Source organism: Sarcophilus harrisii, chromosome 2, assembly GCF_902635505.1.
Source record: "Sarcophilus harrisii chromosome 2, mSarHar1.11, whole genome shotgun sequence".
In the NCBI taxonomy this organism is placed as follows: domain Eukaryota; kingdom Metazoa; phylum Chordata; class Mammalia; order Dasyuromorphia; family Dasyuridae; genus Sarcophilus; species Sarcophilus harrisii.
In genome coordinates, this window is record NC_045427.1 from 310,150,084 (window position 1) to 310,175,072 (window position 24,989).

Genomic DNA, 24,989 nt, shown 5'->3' on the forward strand with positions numbered 1-24,989 from the left:
GTGATACTTCAGAGTTGTTTTAATTTGCATCAGAAAAATTTCTTGAGGGAGGAAAATCAGAAAGTATTGCTAAGGCAACTCAATACAGAGTATGAAGGGACTCACAGCCTAGGAGAAGGAAGGGTAATTTATCTTTAAAAACCACAAAGGGAAAGTTTGGGGAGGAGTTAGGGTAAGGAATGGACAGTCTTTCTCAGAAATAGGTGGGACAGGGAAACAGAACATTTTGCAGGAACAGTTGACAATAAGATTTGTTTAGAACTGTTTTGTGTATACAGTTTAGTAAAGTCAGTCAGCAAACATCAGCAAAGGCATCTGGGACTGAACAAGGCTTTGGTTCCCTGCAGGTTCCAACTGATTCCTTTTGGTAACCAGACTTACTCTGTTTCCAGTGCACCTAACTGGTAAGATAATTTATAGAAAATAGATATATTAATTTTTCAAAATAATATAGATTCATTTAAAAAGCCAGATTGTTATGATTTTTTTTTTACTGTTGGGATTTTTGAAGCCTGCAAAGGAGACAGAGAATAAGAATTTATTAAGCATATCCAGGCATTATACTTTACAAATATACTCTTATTTGCAGCTTGGCAGGATCTGGCTGTATGGGATTAGAGAATGAATTATGTACACATGTCAAAAATACCTTAATAGATCAGTAGGCTATAAGCTGCAATAAACTATCATCTGGTAAGCAAAATTATAAACTATACTCCCTTGTTTTGTTTTTACTTTTGTTTTCATTTCTATTGATAACTTTTATTTTAAAAGTACCTCCATTTCCTAATACATCCTCCACCCTCATTTGTTATGACAGATTTTTTAAAAGAGGGGGATAAAACCCCAATTCAACAAAACTAACCAACACATTATCCTAGTCTAGTATTAAATGTAATATTTTTCATACTTTCTCTTCCAATACAAAGTCCCCAATCACTTTGATGAAGGAAAGGGGTACATTTTCATATCTCTTCTTTGGGACCATGTTTGGTTGTTATAATCTCACAGAATTCAGTTTTTATTTTTTTGTTGATCTTTCAATTTGCTTTGTTGTAGTCCTTGTGTATTTTGTTTTTCTGATTTTGCTTACTTTATATGCTGATATCCATTCATATAAATCTTCTCATGTTTCTCTGTTTTTATCCTTTCATAGTTTCTTAGAATTATTAGTAGTAAAGTTATTTTATATTTTACAGGTATCACAATTGTTTGGTCATTCTTTAATCAATGAACATCTACTTTGTTTCTAGGTCTTTGCTACTACAAAAATAGTAGTTATAAATATTTTGATGTTATTTAGGACCTTTAAAAAACATACTGATTTTCTTGAAACATATGCCTAGGGGTGGGACATCAGGATCAAATTGTCTGTACTTTTTAGTTACTTTCTTTTTTTTTTTTTTGTTAAACTGCTCATTTTTTTTTTTATTAAACAATAATCAGTTTTCTTTCCCTTCCACTCTCTCTCCCCCGCCAATTTTCAACAATGAAGGTAGGAAAAACAAATCAAAATCTTTGTAACAAATACTCAAAGTTAAGCAAAACACATTCCTGTTTTGGTTGTATCAAAAAAGAGTCTCATTTTAAATCCAGATAGATTGCCTGTTTAAACTTTAGTCCTCTGGAATCAAAATTTGTTATTGCTTTGATTAGGGTTCTTAAATTTATCAAAGTTGTTTTTACAGTGTTGTCAGTCATTGTATGTATTTTTCTTCCATTTCTGCTCATTTTACTTTTCATCAGCTTGTCTCAGTATTCCCAAGTTTCACTGAAGCTATTCCTTTCATCCTTTTTTAAGGCACATTATATCTGTTATAACTATGTATCATTTATATACAATAATTTGTTTAACCTAGCCCATACTCCAATTGAAGAGCATCCCAATTTTTGTTTTCAGCCCTTTGTTAATGCAAAAAAAAGTTATTGTAGATACATTTTGTACATATAGGATCCTTTATTCTTTCTATGCTCTCTTTGGAATATAGGCCTAGTAGTAGTATTGCTGGGTCAAATAATGTTCAGAATTTAATGGATTTTGAGGTATGGTTTCAAATTGCTTAGAATGGTCAGATCAATTCATAACTCTACTATCAGTGGATTAATGTTCTCATTTTCCTGCAGAATTGCCATCTTTTTTTGGTCAACTTTATCAGTCGGATAGGTGTAAGGTAGAATCTTAAATTTTGCACTTCTAATTTGTATTTCTTTAATTATTCATGATTTGGAACTTTGTTTTTTTAATGATTGTTGATAGCCTGAGTTCCTTTGAAAGCTGCCTATTAACAGCCTTTGGCCATTGTTCAATTGGGAAATAGCTCTTGTTCTTATAAATTTGAATACCTAAATATATATATATATAGGGAAATGAGAACTTTATTTTAAGAATTTGCTGCAAAAATTTTCTCCCAATTACCTGCTTTCCTCTTAATTTTAGTAGCATTGGCTTTGTTTGTGTAAAACTTGCTTAATTTTATGTAATCAAACTCATCTATTCTATCTTCTGTGAATCTTTGCTATCCATTGTTTGGTAATGAATTCTTACCTTATCCATAGATATGAAAACTAATTTCTTCCTTGCTCCTTTAATTTGTTACCTCTATGGTTCATGGGCCTTGCTAATCTCTGCATCATTCCAATTTTAGCTTATGTGTTGTCACCATTTGTAGTCACTTTCTGCCTTTCTAGAATAGATGAATCAGTATAAAATTCTACCAAAAGGGAATTCACTTTCTATTTCCTTGGTTGATAATGGTAAAATGACAGTACTTTTCTGAGGGATTATGGATGACAGGACATGAACCAGTATAATCTGCTTCTGTTACTGCTGTAGTACATATCAGATTTACACACACACACACACACACACACACACACTCTCTGTCACACATATTTTGGGAAGCTCACCAGACTGTTAAATCCTTCAACATCACCCTAGAGAAATGCTTCTTTACACTCTGGATTCCCAGCAGCAGAATTAGTCAAATGCAATAGCTCAGGGGCCAACCTACCTTATTATTCAGAGGATGAAATTTTCATTGTGATTTTCTGAGTCAGAGCTCCACAAACCCAAAGTTGCCATAGTTTCTAGCAATTTCATTGTGACTTCCTTATATTTTTGGTACAATCATGCCCCAGACTTTGGAAGTCTGTTTGTTCTTCACACTCATGTACATACAAGTATTAATTATCATTAGTAACTTTAAAAAAAAAAAGAATACAAGGTTGGATAGAAACATATTTTGCAAGCAATAATGGGTACTTATGTGGAAGTTCCTCAGTCTTTTTCTTTGTCACTTGTCTTGCTCCAGATGCCACTGGATTATTTTTCCTATGGGCCCTGGTGGGGAGAGATTTGGATGCAAAGGGAATTTCAACTACCAGCTTTCCATTTGTTCTGTATATGGCCCAAGAAGTACTTTGACCAAATGTGCTTTGTTTCTTCTTTGAGATTTTCTAGAGAATCTTTCATGGTTCATCTATAGATCTTCCATGGCATCATGTTCAAAGTATCCCACTTAACATCAGGAAGATGTAGAGTTCAGATCTTACCTCTGGTACTTATTCTATAGGCAAACCTTCCGAGTCTGTTTTCTTCTTTGTAAAATGGGAGATAATAAAACCTCTGATATCCTTCTCATATAGCCATTATGAAGTTCAAATGACATGTATATAAAAGTATATTACAGACTTTAAATCAATATACAAATAATAATATAATGTTAATTTGAATATCAACCTGGGAACTAATGATTTATATAATGTAACATATTCTCCTTTATGATGAACATTTTACTATAGTTTAAAACCAAAATAATATTTTTTAAAAAGATCATCTGGCTCCTAAATTTGGGGTCAACCTCTGAGATTCAAAGTAAATTTATCATGCCTTGATTCATGTAAGAAAGAGCTTATCTGTCCTACCCAGAATTATAGGAATGCAGGGTCACTTTTAAATAAGCTATTCTTTGACAAGGACTTGTAACTGCACCATATGCTCAGGTGACAGGTCTATCTCCCACTCTCTTCAGCATCTTTGCCAGGTGCTGCCAAATTTAGGCAGGAATGCTGCAATAAGGGCCTACTTTTTTTCAAACTGCATCTTTTTCAGAATAGCTCCACCTTCTAGTATACCATATGTTGGATACTATAAATTGATCTTAAATTAAAAAAAAATCTTCTTTCAAATGGAAGTCAGCTTATATTCAAATGGGCAACAAGGTCCAACTCTCATTTCTGCTTAAGCAACTGCTAGCAGGCAGAGATTAGCCTAACCTTGATGTTTCTTGCCTTGGCTTTGAAAAAAGCAACTAACAGGAGAAGAGACCCTCTTCCTTTGTCCCTAGTGCCTTTACCTACTTACTCCAACCCTATCCTTATACTAATGGTATAAATCAGGAAGTCGGGATTATGAGAAGGCTAATCATTAGCAATAGGTTTTTAAATCCTTGCCTCTTGATCAGCTATGAGCTATATAATATAGTAGATAAAGCACTGGCTTTGAATTCAGAAAGTTTGCTTTCAATCCTGACTTATTTTGAATTACTGTTTGTATAGCACTTAGTATCATGTCTGGAACATAGTAGGCACTTAATACATGCATGTACCATTGTTTCCCTCCTAGTCCCTACTCAGCTACTCTTTAGGTTTTCCATCAATTTAAAAGCAGGTAGCAGAAGAACTGAATCTGATAGCAATCAATAAATGTTTGTGGATGACATTGACAAACATGATGTGGACTTTAGTAAGGACTGTACTATTTGTCTGCCAGAAACTGCTACGCTACTGGAAGGTTTTATCGGAATTACTGCCTTAGCAATTAGTCACTGCCAAAGTCCATTTTTCAGCATTGCTTCAATGAGTCATTGTCATCTTTAGCCCAAGAAAGGAAAAAAAAAATAATGTGATAAGCAGATTTTGTCTGGTACAATCAGTATACGATCCCAGCTGGAATGATAGCATCATTTTAGATGCTAAAAGAGTAAGGTATGATTCATATTTCAGAAATAATGCTATAAGACTAAGATTTCAAAATCAAAGCTTGCCTTGTGTTTGCAAATAGATAAGGTCAGGATCATTTCAGTTGTGCCTTTAGGCATAAGAGAAAGCTGTATTCCTCTCCCCTACCACTTTTTGTCTTTAGGTTGCAGAATACAGACCAGCATTTCTCTGTAACCTAAATAGATTTTCCCCAAGGTCATCATCATAGCTGAGCTCTATGCTGTAAAGTAATTGAGAAAAGCTCTTTCTTTATGGTGATTTTTGGTACAGAGACTATACTAGTGTCAAAACTACAAGAGGAGCAAAATGTCCAGGATTACTCCTACCCATTCCCTCCTCTTCCTCATACCAGTCTTGCCTACACTCCTGAACTTCAGAAAGCTCAGACAGCCTGTGTGTGGATCTGCTTCCCCCATAGCCAATCAGTCATCAAGTCCTGTTTTTTCCATCTTCCTAAGATTTCTTATGTATGCTCCCTCTTCTCCTCAGATAATACCAACTCCCTGGTGCAGGCCCTCCTGATCATCTGTCTGGACTATTGAAATAGCCTGCTGGCTAATATTCCTGCCTCAAGATATTCCATTCCATCCTTTACTCACCACAATGATCCTCCTCGAGTCAGCATAGGTCCGACAATGTCATTTTCCTATTCAGTAAACTTCAGTGTCCAGAATCAAACTCCAGAATCAAATATAAAACCCACCTCTAGTTTTTAAAGTTCTCTGTAGAACAATTTGTAACTGTACCTAAAGGGTGATAAAACTGCATACCCTGTGATCCAGCAATACTACTGCTAGGTCTGTGTCTCAAAAGAATAGTTAAAAAAAGAGAGGGGGAGTCCTGTATGCACAAAATATTTATAACAGCTCTTTTTCGTGATGACAAAGAATTGGAAAATGAAGGGATGCCCATCAGTTGGGGAATGGTCAAAGACATGGTATGTGATTGTAATGGAGTATTATTGTGCTATAAGAAATGACCAGCAGGCTGATTTCAGAAAAACCTGGAAAGACTTACATGAACTGATGCTGAGTGAAGTAAACAGGACCAGGAGACACTGTACCTAGTAACAACAATATTGTATGATGATCAACTGTGAGTGAATTAGCTATTATAATGATCTAGGACAATTCTGAAAGACTGATAATAAAAAATACTATTTACCTCTAGAGAAAGAACTGATGGAGTCTGCAGATGGGAGCACTTTATTTTTTCATTTTTTTGTCTGTTTTCTTCCATAATAGAAGAATATTTTGCATATATAGTTATTCTATGTATATGTACATGTATATAAAACCTATATCATCTTGTTTACTATTGCAGAGAAGTGAAGAGGGGATGGAGGGAGATCATTTGGAACTCAAAATTTTAAAAAATGAATATTAAAAATTGTGTTCAATTGGAAAAATAAAATGCTATTTTTTAAAAGTCCTCCATAGGCTGTACCTTTCCTCTATTTTTAGTCTTACATTTTACTCTTCTGTTTCTTACTCTGTGATCAAGTGACACTGCCATCCTTACTGTCCCTCCTTCACAGGAAATTTCATCAATCAGTCAGTTAATTAGCAATCATTAAGCACCTACTATGTGCCAGACATTGTGTAAGATAACCCTTGCTGTTAAGGTGCTCACAGTCTAATGGGGGAGATAACATGCAAAACATGTAAAAATAAATTATATGCCAGATAAATTGGAAATAATCAACAGAAGAAAGACACTAGAAATTGAAAAGGATCATTAGGAAAAGTTACTTTTGGAAGGTAGAATTTTATCTGGGACTTGAAGGAAGCCTGAGAAGCCTGGAGGGAGAAGTGAGGAGAGAACATTCCAAGTGTGGAGTTAATCAATGAAAATGCTTGGATTTAGGAGATGGATTGTCTTGTTTGAGGAACAACAAAGAGATCAATGCCACTGAACTTAAAAGCATTTTGGAGAGAATAACTTTGGTTGAATGATGAGATCAGAAGCCAGATTGGAGAGAATGAGAGGAAAGGAAGTTGAGGCAGCCAATGTAGACAGCCTTCTCAAGTTTAGCTACAAATAGGAGGGGAGCTATGGGATGATAGCTAATAGGGATGGATGAATCAAGTGAGAATTTTTTGAGGATGGAGGAGTCATGGGCATTTTTGTAGGTAGTAGAGAAACAGCCAACCAAAAAGAGAGATAGATAAAGGAGAGAGGGGGGATGAAAAAGGGGCAATCTGCTAGAGTGAGTAACATGGAATGAAGTCATTTGTGTATATAGAGAGGTTTGCCTTGGCAAAGAGAATGGCTACTTCATTATTTGAGATATTTAGAGGAAAAGATAATGACAGAAAGCATCAGAGTGATGTGAGATGAGAAGGAGGGGAGAAGAGGGAGTGCTTGACAAATGGCTTTATATTTTTTCCCTAGTAATAAAAAGCTTCACAGCTGTGAGGGTAGAGTTTGGGGGAGTCATGGGAAGTCTAAGGAGGAAAGAAAATATGTGGAAAATTTGGTGGTAAGTACTTCCTGATTTCAAGGAATTGTCTCCCTCTTCATCTTTCTCTCTTAACTTCAATGACTTCTTTCAAGTCTTAACTAATGTCCCACCTTTTCCAAGGAATCATACCCATTCCCTCTTAATTTTAGTGCTTTCTCTAAATTGCTGCTATCCACAAGATTTATTTCCTTTTAAGAATATAGCAACAACATTTATAATCTCTGTGGGAGACACTATTAAGATGGTATAGCAGCAAGTTCCTAGACCTATGCAATCATAAGTTTAGAATAAGAATAATTTAAAAAGTGGCAGTGAGAAAAGAGAAGATCTAAAATCAGAAGATAAGTTCTATTTACAGCTCACTGTGCTCTTAGATCATATATCTTTTCTATATTTAACTTCCTCAATCTTTACAATGCAGATAATGATGTTTATTGACAGTGAAAAATAAGAATTCTGTCTTTTCTGGGGCCAGAGAGGGCATATAGTGTCAATTTTGAACCCAAGCTACCCTCAGGTTATAATCAGTCACACTGAATTTTAGAGATGTGTAATACTAGGCAAATTAATTTCATAAAATCAAATTAGGTGATTAGAAAATTAAAAAACAGAAAAATTTGAAAATGATTCAAATTATATCTCTCACACAAGCTGTTTTAGAAAAGGTTTTTAAAAATTCAATCAATAAACATTTATTAAGTACCCACTATATTCCAGATGGTGCAGCTAGGTGGCTCATTGGATAGAATGCTGAGCCTGGAGTCAGGAAGACTAAAGTTCAAATTCAGACTTAGACATTTACTAGCTATGTTACCCTGGGCAAGTCATTTAATCTTTCGTTACTTTAATCCTCTATAAAAGAAGATAGAAAACCACTCCAGCATCCTTGCCAAGAAAATCCCATAGAGAGTATAGTCTATGGAATCATAAAGAGTGAACTGAGCGACAAATGTTTCAGGCACTGCACTAAGTATCCAAATATCCAAAAAGTTTAAGAATCATGACAAGAATTACAAGATGTGAAACTGACTGAAGGTCTGTAAATGTTATAAAACATATAACAGGATTTTCAGCTGAAAACATTAGCGCTTCATATTTTATACTTGGCCAACACAAATATATTAACATGACTGAAAAATAAGTTAAAACTAGAATTATATATTTAGTTCTATTGAAACCTGGTAGGATCATTGAGGTTAATGGTCTCAATCTGACAAAATATACTTTACATACAGGACCACAGAAAACCCTGACCTTAGTTTTATATCAACAAGGAGTACTCCCCTGAGACCAAGCTGAAGTTATCATGTCTCACTAGTCTGCATGTCATCAACTCCTGTATCATGGGCATCGTCTTTATCCTTCTGTATTTTCCTTGGAATGTTTCACTTCAGACATTAACCTCACTTAGTCCAATCTCATTTAGGTAATGAGATCTGACCCAGATCCATTGAAATTGTTTTTAGAACCTCCAAGGTGTCCCTAGATACCAAGGACAGCTCACATAATAGAAAAGATGAATGGATGTGCCAGAAGCAGGACTTGGGCTGTGCTGCTGTTTCCATTGATGCCTAATATTCTTTCTATTATTCTTTTTGAGAATGATGATAATGACCACGTTTGGTATATAAGGACAGGGAGGTACACTGATGATTATTCCACCTATAATTCCCATATATCTGAAGGCATAAAACAGATAGTTGCAGACTGGAACAAGTTACAAATGAGCGATTATGCAGGAAAATCAGCATTAAAAATGTCATCAGAGAAATGGATAGTCAGAAAGAAAAGGCAAGTGATTCTCATAAGAAGAGTCAGTCAGTCAGTAAACAAGTAATTAATAAACTCTTATTATGTGTTAGGCACGGCATTAAACTCTAGAATAAAAATAAAAAAGCAATACTTACAAATTGATAACCAGATGCAGTATGATATAGATAAAATACTGGAGTTGGAGTCAGAGAAATCTTGAATCTAATCCTGACACAGATATCAGTTATGTGACCTTAATCACTTAATCTCCCTGAGTCAAGCTTTCTTTATCTGTAAAATGGGAATAATAATTTCTACCTCGTGAAGTAGAAATGAAAATGAAAAGATCATGTGTATAAAGCACTATGCATGCCTTAAAGTGACATGTGAGTGTCAGCCATTATTGTCATCAGTGGACAGCCTTTATATTCTATTGCTATCCTCACATTGTTAAGAGAACCTGAGAAAGGCTCCCAGAAGATTGTGTGGACCCTTCTGACAGATTTATGAAAGGACATAGAAAAAAAAAAAAAGACAGGCAGACATGAATGGTTTGTGATTTATATCACTAGAGGGAGTACCTACATTAATGAGATCACAGATCCATTGGAGCACTGGTGAAGTTTTAGATGAAGAAAGAATCATTTAAAATAAGATAAATTGCTTTTTTTTTTCATCAAGAATGACCTTGTGCTGGCACTGTACTCTGTTTTCTTTTTGCTTATCTTCTCTAATAATTTAGCTGATGTTCAAATTGGTTCTAACTGTCCATTTCCCTCCTTCAACTTTAAGAATGATAAAAAAATCAAAGGTCTAAAGAAATTCTCCTACATAACACCAAAGGGGAGTTCCCTCTACTTACTTTCATTTTTAAAAATTTTTTTTGTTGTTAGTGTTCCATATATATAAATAAATATATATATTAATAACTCCAAATCAAACAATCCAAGTCCAAATGTTAGAGTAAAGGACACTAAAAGGACATTCTCTTTCTCTTTCTTCCTAAGACTTCACTCTAAGTATGGTCATAGGCTTGGGTGAAATAGTTTCATTGTCAGGAAAATCTATCTCCTGAAAAGGAGGATAGGATTCTTTTCCTTAGATTTTCCAACCCTTGACAAATCCAAACCAGCACTTGAAGAAAAATTACTTAAAACTTCATTTTAGCTCACAATTAGGATTATCCCAAAATTGGAGACTGGAAAGGTACTCAATATAAAATATAAATTAAGTACAGGTCAGTTTTTCTTTAAATAGTATAATAATTATTTTAATTTATATGTAAAAATAGTTTTCATCATTAATTTTTTATAAGATTTTGCATTTCAATTTTTCCTTCCCTTCCTCCTATCTGCCCTCCCTAAGACAGCAAGTGATCTGATATAGATTATATATGTGCAATCATACAAACATTTCTTTTTTATTCACTTAAGAGTATTTTTCCAATTATATATAAAGATAGTTTTCAAGATTCACTTTTGTAAAATTTTGAGTTCCAAATTTTTCTTCCTCCCTCCTTTCCTTTTCCCTCTTCAAGACAGCAAATGATTTGACAAGTGCATTTCTCTAATCAATAGTAATTTAGAGCATTTTTCCATATGACTATACATAGCTTTAATTTCTTCATCTGAAAACTGCCTGTTCATATCCTTTGACCATTTATTCATTGGGAAATGACTTGTATTTTTATAAATCTGATGCTGTTCTTTATTATTTTAGAAAAGAGATTTTTATCAAAAACTCTAGCAATAAAAATTGTTTTTCAGCTTTTTGCTCTTCTTCCCAATGTAGTTGTGTTGGTTTTGTTTCTGCAAAACTTTTAAATTTAATGTAATCAAAATTATACATTTTGCATTTATAATATTCTCTATTTCTATGGTATTATTTCCCTGATGTTGTGGTCCTCTTTGGGAATGAAGGACAAACAACTTTGTGAGTAAGATTAGGTAATGGTAATGGAGCTCTTCTCCCCTTCCCTCCCCTCCCCTCTCCTTCCCTCTCCTCCCCTCTCCTCTCCTCCCCTCTTCTCCCCTCTCCTCTCCTCTCCTCTTCTCTTCCCTCTTCTTTTCTTTCCATTCAATCTGTCCATATGGGTATCACACCTTATCTATAGGTGCTCTGCCCAAAGCAATATGAATTTTGATCACTGATTTATGGAGTAGTACCATGTGTCAAACCATGATGGATTGACTAACAATAGTTCCCAGGCCAAGCCCCACCACTTGTTCATTGTTTGGGGCCTGATTGACTCAAAATGAATGTAAATAGCAGTTGTTTCAGTTTGGGCCAGAAACTCTTAAAGTTTTTCCTTCCAGATTGAAGATCGATTATATCTATACCTATAGCTAGTTAGATAGATAGATAGATAGATAGACAGGCAAAAGAGGCGATTCTCTGCCTCCTTTCTTACCTAGACTTAATTACTGATTGGGTATTGCCTTAGTCAATTAAAGACCTTAGTTTAAAAAGGCCAATTTCTCCCACTGCATCCGGGTCCATGTACAGTCATTCTGATCTATATCTTGTCACTGGACAGAAATGGCTCCAGAGAAGAAAGTGAGGCTGGTGACTTTGCATAACTTTCCCTCATTTAAATCCAATTTACTAGCACATCATGCCATCACATCCATGATATCAGAATCCTTTTGGAGAAGGAAGGACAACAGCAATAATTTTGGTGGGATTTTTTTGTGTAAAACCTTTTAAATTTAATAGAATCAAAATTAATTCCCTTGATTTGATATGGATATTTCTGTAGTTCTATTTTTGAAATTTTATTGATATGGCATTGAATAAGTAAATTAATTTAGGTAGAATTGTCATTTTTATTATATTTACTCAGCTTACCCATGAGCAATCATTATTTTTTCCAGTTGTTTAGATCTGACTTTATTTGTGTGAAAAGTGTTTTATACTTGTGTTCTTATAGTTCCTGGATTTGTCTTGATAAGTAGATTCTCAAATATTTTATATTGTCTATAATTATTTTAAATGGAATTTCTTTATCTTGCTGAACTTTGTTACTAATATATAGCTTCTAATATATATAAATGTTGGTTATTTATATTGTTTGTTTTATATCCTGCAACTTTGTGAAAGTTGTTCATTACTTCAAGTAGTTTTTTTAAAATTTATTTTCTAAGTATATCCATCATATTACCTGCAAAAAATGGGTAGCTTTGTTTCCTCACTGCCTAATCTAATTTCTTCAGTGTCTTTTTTTCCTCTTCTTTTCTTCTCTTATTTCTAAAGCTAACATTTCTAGTACAATATTGAATAATAGTGGGAATAATGAATATCCTTGTTTTATCCATGATCTTATTGGGAAGGTTTTGAGCTTATCTGCATTACAGGTAATGCTTGCTTAAGGTTTTAGATACATACTACTTATCATTTTAAAGAAAATTATATTTATTCCTATATTATAAGACCACTGTCTTAATAGGAAAAGGTGCTATATTTTCTCAAAAGCTTTTTCTACATCTATTGAGATAATCATATGTTTTGTTGGCTTTGTTATTCTTATGTTCAGTTGTGCTAATAGTTTTCCTATATTGAACTAGCTGGCATTCCTGGTAGAAATCTCATGGGATCGTAGCATATTATCCTCATCATAAATTACTGTAATGTCTTTGCTAATATTTTATTTCAAATTTTTGCATCAATATTCATTAGGAAATTTGCCTATAATTTTCTTTCCCTGTTTTTGCTCTTTCTGGTTTAAGTATTAGCACCATATTTGTATCATAGGATTTCTTCATCTATTTTTTCCAAATAGTTTATATAATATTAGAAGTAATTGCTCTTTAAATATTTGATAGAATTAATTTGTAAATCCATTTAGCCCTGGAAATTTTTTTCTTAGGTTATTCATTGATGGGTTGTTGAATTTCTTTTTTCTAAAATGGGATTATTTAAGTATTTTATTTCCTTGTCTGTTAGTATGAACAATTTATATTTTTTTGTAAATATTCATCCATTTCAGTTAGATTGTCAGATTTATTGGCATACAGTTGGGCAAAATAGCTTCTAATTATCACTTTGATTTCCTCTTCATTGGTGGTGAATTCATCCTTTTAATTTTGGATCCTGATAATTTTGTCTTCTTTCTTTTTAAAATAAAGTTAGCCAAAACTTTATCTATTTTTAGTTTTATTTATTAGTTTAATAGTTTTCTTTCAATTTTATTAATTTATCCTTTGATTTTAAGAATATTCTAATTTGGGTTCAAGTGGGAATTTAAAATTTCTTCTTTTCCTAGCTTTCTAGAATATATTATGTTTCAGTTGTAAAATAAGCAGAAAGAGCAATTCTGATCTCAGACAAAAGCAAAATAAAAAATATATCTAATTTAAAAAGACAAGAAAGGATACTGCATCTTGCTAAAATATACCATTGACAATGAAGTAATATCAATACTAAACATATATGTACCAAGTGATATGGTTTCCAAATTTTAAGAGGATAAGTTAATGAGTTACAGTAAGAAATTGTAGCTCACTTAAGACAGCAAAAATATATTAATGTGGGACTTCAGCCTCTCCCTCTTGGTATTGGATAAATCTAACCACAAAAAAAATTAAAGAGGGAAATAAAATTTTAGAAAAGTTGAGATATGTTGGTTGTTTTCTGGAATTCCTTCTAACTCTGAACCTTTGATCCTGAAAAGCTTTATGCGAGAAAAAATATATTTAGTCCTTTTTTTCTAAAAGACAGCTGGCTGCTAAATGCCCCCTAAAATGTTTCTTCTTCAGGCTAATGTATAATTTTTCTTGTCCTCACCTTCTTTATTGGTAAAATGGTATTATTCTCAATATCTATGGTCCTTCCAGCTCTAAATTTATGATATATCAAATGATCCTTCTATAGCATAGTCTTTGATCCTTTTTTTCCATTTCAGTTTTTCTCCTCTGGATATTCTCCCATTCATCAATGTCCTTTCTAAAAATGTGGTGTCCTAATCTGAAGACAATAGCCTTGACATGGAATGACATTAAAAGGACTATTACTTTTTATCCCCAAGCTACTTCCCTACTCCTTTACTTTTTAAAGATTTTCTTGTTTTATTTTGAATTTGATCATGAGCATTTCCTTAAGCAAAGAACCTTCAAAGAAGGTTGTAATGGGACCAAGAATTACATATTCCTTGTCTTTGTTGTATGTAGTATCAACACTGTCCTGCTTCATTATCTTCCCTTCTGGACCATCTTCTGCTCTTGTCTACATATTTTAAAAATATTTCATTGACTTTCTTTTCATTTTTTTCTTCTTTTTTGGATGTCAATATTGTAACTCTCTTTAGTTTTTTCCATCACGCCTTTCTTTCCTCTTCCTAATAAAAGCCCTGCCTTGTAACAAGTAAGTCTAGCCAAGCAAAATATATTCACATATTGGTCATATCTGAAAATAATTGGTCATTTTTGTTCACTAATCATAGGTTTTAAGCCTTTCACAGTTGTTTTCCTTTATAATTTTTAGTCACAGTATAAAGGAAAGGGTAGGTGGTGCAGTGGAAAGAGTGCCAGGCCTGGAGTCAGGAAGACCTGAATTTAAATGTGGTCTCAGATGCTTATTACCATCTGAGGTGTTTCTCTCAGTGCCTGCCTGTGTTACACCATGCAACTTCACTGCAGCCTTGGTGATGTTCATTTTGTACTTCATATGCTGTCATGCCATGTAAAGCCAACAGATTCTGCCAGAAACACCCCAGTTCAGATTAGAAATTATTGTATGTTATGAATTCCAGTATTTTTACTGTATACACAAAGTTTTCTGCTCTTACAGAAACATAATAATTTAATTACAGAAAATAAAGACTTTTATTATTTTCCTACCTTCATCCCTGAGCATTTAGGTATCACATATAGAATATCTTTGTATTGCATTGTGTTACAATATTTGTTTTTTAGAAATTGCTGTTATCCTTGTCTTACCCTATAGCAAAGTAGGAGGGAAAGGGGGAAAGAAAAGGAGAGGCTAATAGAAATGTAAGCAGAAGTAGAAAGGAAAGGTGATAAGAAAAGGAGAAGAGGCTTTTAGAAAGGACAGATTGAGAGAGGAAGCAAAACACTGGTAAGGAAAGAAAGAGTGAAAGGAAAAAGTATAACAGGGAAAATAGGATGTTGGGAAATAGAGTTAGTAATTTTAGCTGTGAATGTGAATGGGATGAACTTTCCCATAAAATGGAAGTGGTAGCAGAGTCGATTAAAAGCCTGAATCTTATAATATGTTGTTTAAAGGAAACATATTTGAAGCAGAGAGATACAAACAGAGTAAAGATAAAAAGCTGGAACAGAATCTATTATGTTTCAGCTGAAGTGGAAAAAAAAATAGGGCTAGCAATCCTGATCTCAGATCAAGCAAAAGCAAAACTAGATCCAATAAAAAGAGATAAGGAAATTACATTTTGTTAAGAGTACCATAGGTAATGAATTAATATCAATACTAAACTAAGATTTACCAAATGGTATGACATGCAGATTCCTTGAGGAGAAGCTAAGTGAGTTCCAGGAAAAAAATAGATATTAAAATTGCTGTTATTTCTGTCTTTTACAGAAATATATGTTTAATTTCAGCAAGCAAAGGCAAAAACACTTTAATATTTTTTCCCATTATCACCATTGTATGTGTGTATGGATATGAACATCAATTTTTTAAATTAAGCAAAAATAAATGTCATTTCATAAACCAAAGCTAGTATTTATTAGCAATATATATATTTTAGGACAAACATATTTTGGGGTTATAGATAATTGGCTAAATTTAGATAGAAGAGATAAAAAATACTGATGAAAGTGTGATAATCTTCATTACCATATTGTAATACACCTAAATTAACAAGAAAAAGAAAGTATATTGAATTATTTTTACAATATGTATTTACTTCTAGTAATGATGATGATGATGTGGAAAAATTTCTTTGCTTAATTTATAATGAAGTTTTGGGTGTACAGAGCATGAAACCAGCCAAATTAAAATGGCATCTTAATATCAAGTATGCAGTATACTTCAATAAACCAAAGGAATATTTTGAATGACGTTTAAAATCTTCAAATAAAAAAACACAATGTTTTGAGAAATTTATTATTATCAGCAAAAAAGTATTTACTAGCATCTTACAAAATTTGTTATTGCAAAAATTAAAAAGCTCTACCCAATAGGAAAATATCAGGTTTTACTTGTTGCTATTAAAATTTCAGAAGTAGCTCATTTTTCTTTATCAAATGATATTGTTTCCAAACTGATTTCTGAAATTTGTAATGACCAATCCCAGAAACTTATTATTGGACTTAAGGATAGCTTAAAGTTTGCAATTCAATTAGATGAAATAATTAGTATTTCTAACATTGTATAGTTGTTATTTTATATAAAATATTTAGAAAGAAAGGCAATTAGGTGGCACAGTGGATAAAGCACCAGCTCTGAAGTCAGGAGGACTTGAGTTCAAATCCGACCTCAATACTTAATACTTCCTAAATGTGTGACCCTGGGCAGGTCACTTAACCTCCGTTGCCTCAGCAAAAAAAAAAAAAAAAGAGATGTTTATGAAGGACATAAGAGAGACAGTTAAATAGATAGATAGATAGTATATGTATACATATATACTATATGTGTGTGTGTGTATATATATCATAAAGTCAATGAATTTTTTAAACAAATAAAGGTTCACTACAGAAAATTGTAATGGTGCTTGAGCAATGATGGCACAAAGTCAGTGGTAATGAAGTTATTATAGTTTTATTCACTTCATGATCCATCATGAGGTATTTGTAGTCAAAAAAATTCATCAGAGTTAGATGTTGTTTCCACATACTATCAAAATATTCATTAAAAGTTGTGCCCTTTACAATTCTTTGTTTTCAAACCTTTTCAAAGATATGTATTCCGATTAGAAAAGCTTATTACTACATGCAAAGGTGAGGTGGCTTTCAGAGACTGAAATTAGTCAGAATATTGAAATTGAAAGATGAAATTGTTAATGTTTTTCACTAAGCGGAAATCCAATTTTGCTAAATTTTTTTCATAATGATTTGTGGCTCTCAAAACTGAGCTGGCAGATATATTCAGAAAATGCAACAATTTAAACATGTTGCTTCAAGGAAAAAATTGTTACATGTTTATATTAAAAGATAAAATTGAAAGTTTTCCTTAAAAAATTAATATATGGAAGAAAAAATTGGAAAATGGTTCTTTAGAAATATTTACAGGTACACATGATTTTATAATTGAAAATAATTTTCCTAAAGATTTAATTGTAAGTGTTATAATTGGTTATCTGAAGTGTCTGAAAACATAGTTTTAAAAATACTTCTCTTCAAAAATTGATTCTAAAAACCTTGGTTGCGTTCATAAATCATACTCAATTGAAACAGGAAATGTCAGTCATCTGCCATTACAAGTTCAAGAAAAATTTGCTGAGTTAAGTGACACAGGCTTAAAAATTTTAGTTTCCTAAAAAAAATCATTAAATGAATTTTGTCTTGGGATTAGGGTAGAATTTCCAACAATTTCTAACATAGCTTTAATCATACTTCTGCCTTTTGAACAACCTATTTACATAAATTGGCATTTTTAGCATTGACAATTGCAAAATCAAAATATTGATCTCTGAAAAATGTTGAAGATGCTCTATGATCTATAGCATCAAATATTCCACCAAGTTTTAATTCTACATATAAAAACAAACAAGCACATTGATCTGCAAATTTTCTTTCATTTTTAATAAATGGTAAAATTATATGTATACTAAAGAATTGCTTTTAAAATAAATTTCTTTATGATTTATTATCAGTGAATATTGATTTGCATACCTATTTTACATACATACCTGGGGTTGCATAAAAATTTCTTGAGCAAAAAGGGGTTTGCTAGTGGAAAAAGTTTAAAAGCTCTGGTATACATTGTTAACCTGTAACTCCTTGTATCATTCTCTATTAATTTATACAGATCTTACTAGGTTTCTTTGAATCTAGCCCCTTCATCATTTGTTACCTTTTGGATGCAGATCAGCCTGCTTGCATTTCCAAAAGGGCTTGTTGCTCTTGTTGACATTAAGATCCATCTCAGTTGCCTCTAGGAGTGAAGGGCAGAGGCAAGAAGTCACCCCAGAAAAAGAAATGTTGCCACTTTGGCAGCCAGGAGAGAAGATAAAATTTTCTCTTTTTAAAAGGCAATTGTGTTTTAGTCTTATGTGATCTTGATTGTGGTACTTTAGTACCTAAATTCTAAATTGTGACATTTCTGTTTATTTTCAATTTCAGATTTCTCCTTTTTAAAAAAAAAAATAAATAAATTTTTTTGTCTAGGCAATTGGGATTAAGTGACTTGTTCAGAATCACATAGCTAGCAGGTATTACATGTCTGGGACTGGATTTGAACCATCCCCTCCCCAGAAAAGCATCTCTTATAATAGAGAATTAGTTCAGTAAAACTGAGGGCTCAGAGTTAGGAAAGAGTCATTGGTTCATTTTTATTCATTTATCAATTCAATGTTTTTCATAATTTCTTTTTTTGTTGTTGTTTTTACTTTTTGATTTATTGTTTTTTTAATTCTAGGGTTTTTTAAGGTGTAACTTTAATTCCCTGATCTGTTCTTTTTTTTTTTTTTTTTTTTTTTTTTTGATGAAAGTGTTTGGAATATAATTTCCTCCAAAGGACTGCTTTGACTATATCCCATATTGTCTCATTATTGTTATTTTTTAAATGCAATTATCTGCTATTTATATGTTTTGCTCTTTCATTCACATATTCTTCACCATCAAGTTAGTCACTTAAGTGTGAATATTTTCTTCAAAATTACATTTATTGACTACATTTTCAATGTAGTCAGTAAAGAATATGTTTAATATTTCTCTCTTTTAAAATTTATGAGGTTTTTATGCTTTAGCACATTAGGTCAATTTTTGTAAAAATGCCAACTACAACTTAAGTGCAATCCTTTTAATTTCCAAATAGTCTATGTCATGTGATTAGTGTGTATATATATATATATATATATATATATATATAAATTTATGTATTCAGACACATACATGTGTATCTATATGTATGTGTGTGTGTGTGTGTGTGTGTGTGTATGTATGCTTATGGAAGCAACTTTAAATGGTGATACAGTGTGAAGACCGAGTTAGCATCCTGGATGCCTTAGAATTAGCCAGAGTCAGGATAAGCAAAAGTCCTTGGTCTTTATTCTTGGTTTTTAGGGGTAGAAGTAAATTGGATGGACGCAAGCTCTCCACGACTTTCCTTCTCTTCATCTACCACCAAAGTGACTTTGACTTGTCTTACTCCACCCCCTAATCCTTCCCACAATTCTCTGTATACACCAAAAGATTGAACCAGCACAGAATAGTGGGAAGGGCCATTTTCCAAGCATATGCTAATAGAGTTAGGCTAGAGTTAGCCTTAAGTTCTCAGTTGTCCAACCTCAGTGCATTAACTCAGAGTTTTAGTCCTTTACATCTCCTGCTTTCTTTTGTTTTAGAACACAGGTGGTCACGCCATTCCTGATTTCTCAGGAAAGGAGGTGAAAAGCATCAAAGGAAAGTGGGGATTGCTAGCGGGTTTCTGGGCTGAAGGGTCTTATTAGAAACAGATATGCACAAACCCATCACACGGGAGGTATTACAAAAGCACATAGCAATAACGTACATGCTATTAGTGATGACTCTCCCCAAAGCCAGTGCAGGCTCAATGTGGTATAACAAACATGAATTGTACATGCAAATAAATAGTGATATAACATACAATATAAATCAACATGGTGTTGTAAAAGATTTCCAGAAGTCCTAGAAGGAGAGTATGTAAACAACAGTCACACATACGCTTTCTTCAGCAGCCAAGAGATAGTCCAAAACTAATCTATTGTCCATTGCTTCACATGTCAGGGAATCCAATGTTCCCTGCAAGTTTTTGAAGTCCTGCAATAGTCTTCTTATGTGTTAGGGAATCCAATGATTCCTGCAGATTTTGAAGTCCTGCAACTGTCTTATCATTTCTCAGAAAATCCAATGATTCCTGAGGGTTTTCAAGTCCTAAAGCAATATTTTATTTTTTTAAATTTTTCTTCATATCTTCTACTTCAAGTCTTCTTGATTTTTTCAGGAGTCTATATTCTCCCTGAGTTTCAAATGTGTTTTATTTGTGGGGGAAATTGGGAGAGCTTGAAATTTACCAACTTTCTCTGACATCTTCCCAAAATCTTCCCTGACACCTTCATAATCTTAAAAATTATTGTGGATCCTAAAAAGTTCTTGTTCATGTGTGTTATAATCTGTTGATATTTACTGTTTTAGAAATTAAAACTGATCAGTTTTGAAAATATTCAGTACTTTTTGGAAAAATGTAAAGTAAGACAACTCTGAGGTACTACCTCACACTCTTAGAGTGGTTAGATGTCAAAAATAGAAAATGATACATGTTGGAAGGGATATGAGAAAACATTAATACATTGTTGTTTTTATTACAGCTTTTTATTTACAAAACATGGGTAATTTTTTCAACATTGACCCTTGCAAAACTTTCTGTTATTGGGGAAGGGGGAGGTAGTTAACCAACTAGAAAAGGAGATACAGAGTTTCAAAAACAAAAATAACACGTTTCTCCCCTGTCTTCTTCCTTTATCCTTTGTTTCCCCATCTGCCCATTCCTTCCCTCTTATTTCTTTATAGATTTTGAAGGGTGCTATACCCTTCATAGTATATACCTCACCTCTGAAAATTAGAATTGGGCAAGGGGAAGCCAGTGAAGCTATGAAAGACCAAGAGATAACAAAAAATCATAAAGAATGGAAAAATTAAACAGAATGTGAAACATATTATAAGAAAAACAACAGATCTGGAGAACAGATCAAGAAAAGAAAATATGAGAATAATTGAACTGCCTGAAAACTGTGACAAAAAAAAGACCTTGACCCAATAATGCAAGAAATAGTCCAAGAAAATTGTCCTAGATTGATAGAACATGATGGGAAAGTAGAAATAGAAAAAATCCACTGATCATCACTTCAACAAGATCCTTTGTGGAAATATATGTTAAATCCAATATATGTATACATATTTATACAGTTATCTTGCTGCACAAGAAAATTGTATCTAGAAAGAAAAAAAAAAACCTGAGAAGGAAACAAAAATGCAAGCAAATAGTAACAGAAAGAGTGAAAATGCTATGTTGTGGTCCACACTCAGTTCCCACAGTCCTCTCTCTGGGTGTAGATGGCTCTCTTCATTACTGAACAATTGGAACTGGTTTGAATCATCTCAATGTTGAAGAGAGCCATATCCATCATATAGTTTTGGTGTTATGTGTATAATGATCTCCTGGTTCTGCTCATTTCATTCAACATAAGTAAGTCTCTCCAATATTGAAGAGAGCCATATCCATCATATAGTTTTGGTGTTATGTGTATAATGATCTCCTGGTTCTGCTCATTTCATTCAACATAAGTAAGTCTCTCCAAGCCTCTCTGTATTCATCCTGCTGATCATTTCTTATAAAACAATAATATTCCATAACATCCATATACCATAATTTATTCAAACATTCTCCAGTTGATGGGCATCCATTCAGTTTCCAGTTTCTTGCCACTACAAAAAGGGCTGCCACAAACATTTTTGCACATGTGGGTCCCTTTCCCTTCTTCAGTATCTCTTTGGGATATAAGCCCAGTAGTGACACTGCTGGATCAAAGGTTATACACAGTTAGATAACTTTTCAAGCATAGTTCCAAATTGCTCTCCAGAATGGTTGGATCTGTTCACAGTTTCACCAACAACGTTATCAGTGTCCCAGTTTTCCCACATCCCCTCCAATATTTGTCATTATATTTTCCTGTCATCTTAGTCAATCTGAGAGGTGTGTAATGGTATTTTAGAGATGTCTTAATTTGCATTTCTCTGATTAATAGTGATTTGGAGCACCTTTTCATATGACTAGAAATACTTTCAATTTCTTTGTCTGAAAATAGTCTGTTCATATCTTTTGACCATTTATCAATTGGAGAATGGCTTGATTTCTTATAAATCTGAGTCAATTCTCTATATATTTTGGAAATGAGGCCTATATCAGAACCTTTGAATGTAAAAATGTTTTCCCAATTTATTGCTTCCCTTCTAATTTTGTCTGCATTAGTTTTGTTTGTACAAAATCTTTTTAATTTAATATAATCAAAATTACCTATTTTGTGATCAATAATGATCTGTAGTTCTTCTTTGGTCACAAATTCCTTCCTCCTTCACAGGTCTGAGAGGTAAACTATCCTATATTCTTCTAATTTATTTATCCTATCATTCTTATGCCTAAACCATGAACCTATTTTGACCTTATCTTGGTATATGGTATTAAGTGTGGGTCAATGTCTAGTTTCTGCCATACTAGTTTCCAATTTTCCTAGCAGTTTTTGTCAAATAGTGAATTCTTATCCCAAAAGCTGGGGTTTTGGGGTTTGTCAAACTCTAGATTGCTATAGTTATTGACTATTTTGTCCTGTGAACTTAACCTATTCCACTGATAAACTGGTCTATTTTTTTGCCAATACCAAATAGTTTTGATGACCGCTGCTTTATAACATAATTTTAGATCTGGCACAGCTAGGACACCTTCATTTGATTTTTTTTTATTAGTTCTTTTGAAATTCTTGACCTTTTGTTCTTCCAGATGAATTTTGTTGTTATTTTTTCTAGGTCAGTAAAATAATTTCTTGGGAGTTTGACTGGTATAGCACTAAATAAATACATTAGTTTAGGGAGTATTGTCATCTTTATTGTATTCACTTGGCCTATCCAAGAACACTTGATATTTTTCCAATTGATTAGATCTGACTTTATTTGTGTGGAAAGTGTTTTGTAGTTTTGCTCACATAGTTCCCGACTTTCCCTTGGCAGATAAGAGTCCCAAATATTTTATACTATTGACAGTTATTTTAAATGGAATTTCTCTTTGGATCTCTTGTGTTGGATTTTGTTAGTGATGTATAAAAATGCTGATGATTTATGTGGATTTATTTTGTATCCTGCAACTTTGCTAAAGTTGTAGATTATTTCTAATAGCTTTTTATCATTTGCAAAGAGTGATAATTTGGTTTCTTTATTACCTACTCTACTTCTTCAATCTTTTTTTCATCTCTTATTGCCAAAGCTAGCATTTCTAATACAATATTGAATAGTAATGGTGATGGTGGGCAACCTTGGAAAACACTAATACATTGTTGGTGGAGCTGTGAACTGAACCAACCATTCTGCAGAGCAATTTGGAACTATACCCAAAAGACTATCACACTATATTTTGATCCAGCAATATCATTATTAGATGTATATCCCAAAGATATTTTTAGAAAGCAGAAAGCAGATATTTGTACAAAAATATTTATAGTAGCACTCTCTTGTTCTCTATCTCTGTCTCTTTCTCTCTGTCTACACACACACACACACACACACACAGAGAGAGAGAGAGAGAGAGAGAGAGAGAGAGAGAGAGAAATAGCATGCTTCAACTTGTCTTCAAACAATATCAGTTCTTTCTCTGGAGGCAGATTGTATGCTTCATCATTAATACTTTGGGAGAGTCTTGAATCATTGTATTGTTGAGAATAGATAGCTGTCATTCATAGTTTTTCTTCAAACAATATTGCTGTTACTGTATACAATGTGTTTTTTTTTTGTTTTTTTGGTTCTGTTCACTTCACATCAGTTCATGTAAGTCTTTCCAGGTTTTCCTGAAATTATCCTACTTGTCATTTCTTATAGCACAATAATATTCCATCACAACCATATAACATAACTTGTTTAGCCATTCTCTAATTGATATACATCCCTTTAATTTCATTCTTAAGCACCATGAAAAGAGCTGCACAAACAAGAGAACTGTTCAGTTCTGCACACATATATTGTATCTAGGATATACTGTGACTTATTTTACATGTATAGGACTGCTTGCCATCTGGGGGAGGGGGTGGAGAAAGGGAGGGGAAAAATTGGAACAGAAGTAAGTGCAAGGGATAATGTTGTAAAAAATTACCCTGGCATGGATTCTGTCAATAAAAAGTTATTTAAAAGAAAAGAAAAGAAAAGAGCTGCATAGCAGCTAATGAAATGGAATTTGGAACTCAAAATTAAAAAACAAAAAACAAATGTTATACCATTGTTTTAACATGCAATAGGAAAATATATATTTTCAAAAATACATTTTATTATTTTATTCTAAAATAAAAACAATAAATTTATTATATGTTGACATAGATAATATATTTTAAATGAAAAAAACTATATATTCCAAAACCAAAGACATTTTTGTTGTATTATTTATGGTGTTTTGTGTATTTTATATATATATTTTTGCAAATCTCTATAGTGTCTGGCTTAATTGAAGACAGCTGAATTCTTATGAAAGCATCTATCCTCAATCTGTTGAAATATTTTGTTTTGATTGAAGAAAATGAAGAAAATTCAGTTTTTTAACTGAATTAATAGAATAGAATAGAATTGAAAATTCTATTTTAAAAATGATTTTGACTTCATGGATACTCTGAAATGGTCTTGGAGATTTGAAGAGGTCTGAGGGCCTCACTTTGAGAAGGACTGCTTTAGATACATAAATCAGTTTCAGTGATTGAGCATAAATTTAATTTTTTTTCCCTGCTGGTCTGATTTGAAAGGAAAATCCAGAGGGAAAGAACCAAGGAAATAGCTAGGAAAAAGTAAACAGAGTGCTTGTAATAAAGAAAGACTGGTCTTTTTGATTTCAAATCTGGCTTCAGATATTTACTAGTGTGTGACCC

The 24,989-nt window shown here is 32.9% G+C and overlaps 1 protein-coding gene across 1 annotated transcript in view; it reads left to right on the forward strand.

Annotated features, from left to right (window-relative positions):
• The first annotated feature begins 303 nt into the window (after positions 1–303).
• Positions 304–24,989, forward strand: part of MAP3K9 (mitogen-activated protein kinase kinase kinase 9) — a 168,957-nt gene continuing 144,271 nt past the window's right edge. The window contains exon 1 of the mRNA XM_031952603.1: positions 304–404. The gene's annotated coding sequence lies outside the window, so the exon portion shown is untranslated. The remainder of the gene's footprint in view (positions 405–24,989) is intronic.